This window comes from Octodon degus, unplaced genomic scaffold (assembly GCF_000260255.1).
Source record: "Octodon degus isolate 3935 unplaced genomic scaffold, OctDeg1.0 scaffold00033, whole genome shotgun sequence".
Taxonomy (NCBI): Eukaryota; Metazoa; Chordata; class Mammalia; order Rodentia; family Octodontidae; genus Octodon; species Octodon degus.
The window spans coordinates 5031969-5033669 of NW_004524609.1; positions in this window are offsets into that span (position 1 = coordinate 5031969).

Consider the following 1701-nt stretch of genomic DNA (forward strand, 5'->3'; position numbering starts at 1 on the left):
ACTTTGCCACTCAGGCTGGCCTTAAACTCACAGCAATCCCCCTTCCTCAGCCTCCCAAGTGCTGGGATTACAGGTATGTACCACCACATCTGACTAGGCTGATTTATTTATTTATTTATTTATTTATTTATTTATTTTGTGGTACTGGGGAATTGAACTCAGGACCAGGCAAGCACTTATTCTACTGAGCTATCTCCCCAACCCTTAGGGTGATTTCTTAAAATTCCATTTTTGTTCTTGCTTTGCTATGCATTTCAGGCTGGCCATGAGCTCACTAAGTAGCCCAGCCTGGCCTTGGATTCACAATAATCTTCCCACCTCAGCCTCCTGAGTGCTGGGATTACATGCATGCGCCACCACACCCGGTTGATTCTTTCAGTATGTAAGCCAACTCATGCAACTCTGCTGTTCCAAACCCCACGGGCTTCCCGCGTCACTCAGATGGAAAAACAGGTCTTCATGTAATGACCGCAACCCCAAACTTCCTCTCCTGGCCTGCGGCCTCAGTCACTCTGGTCTGCTCACTTGGCCCTCCTGCTTCTTCTCGGCAGTGAGGCCTGGGCTGCTTGCTCTCGCCTCCCAGGTCTTGAACCTGCTGTGGCATCTGCCTGGCACCTTCAGCCCAGCCACCCCCAAGTCACCCTCCCTTACATGCTGGCTAGTCTTCATTGCCATCCCAACTGAGTGAAGAGATTCCTAGAGAGGTGTTGGATCATGGACGTGCTATAGTCAACATCAGATTAACCTGCTGATTTTCTTTCTTTCTTTCTTTCTTTCTTTCTTTCTTTCTTTCTTTCTTTCTTTCTTTTTTTCTTTTCTCTTTTTCATTTTTTTTTCCTTTTGAATTCAGGGTCTCACTACACAACTCAGCTTCATAGTGACCCTCCTGTCTCAGTCTCCCTATCACTAGGATTACAGGCGTGTGCCACCACACCCAGTTTTGGGGCTGGCACAGCATACAGTACCAGGGATTGAACTCTGGTCCTTGCACTTGCCAAGCAGGTGCTTAGACCACTGAACTATCTCCCAGCCCTATTTTTCTTTATAGTTTCTTTATATATTCAATAATGAATAGCACACTGTCATGGCTCAGTGTGCTGTTAGAAGGTTGGTTCCCAGAATGGGTCACTGGGGGTGGGTCTTCAGAGGATATATCTCTGTTTCTCTCTCTCTCTCTCTCTCTCTCTCTCTCTCTCTCTCTCTCTCTCTCTCTGTATAACTGGGGATTGAACTCAGACCCTTGCACTTGCCAGGCAAGCACTTGTTCTACTGAGCCATCTCCCTGGCCCCCATGTCTTTGCTTACTCAGGTCTCGGCTCACTGCAAATGCCTTCCCTAGTCACCTCCTGATTGCGTTCTACCTCTCCCACTGCAGCGCATATTTCCGTTTGTTTCTGTCTTTCGTCCATTAGAATATTCACTTCACAAGGGTGTAATATATGCATGGTCAATAAGCTGAATGTGCTGGGGTTCAGGAGCGAGAGAGAGACAGAAGGAGGGAGGGAAGGAGAGAGAGAGAGAAGAAAAACATATAAATATATTAATACTAAATTTATCGAGACAGCATGAGATTAGCTCAAGCGGTCTCTGGCTTCTACACTTATAAGAGGGGCTCCGAGTGGAGGCCTTGGGCTTCTAGACCTTCCTCAGCACGGTGAACGGCTGCTGGGTAACCTCGGTCCCTGAGATCATTGCACCTGC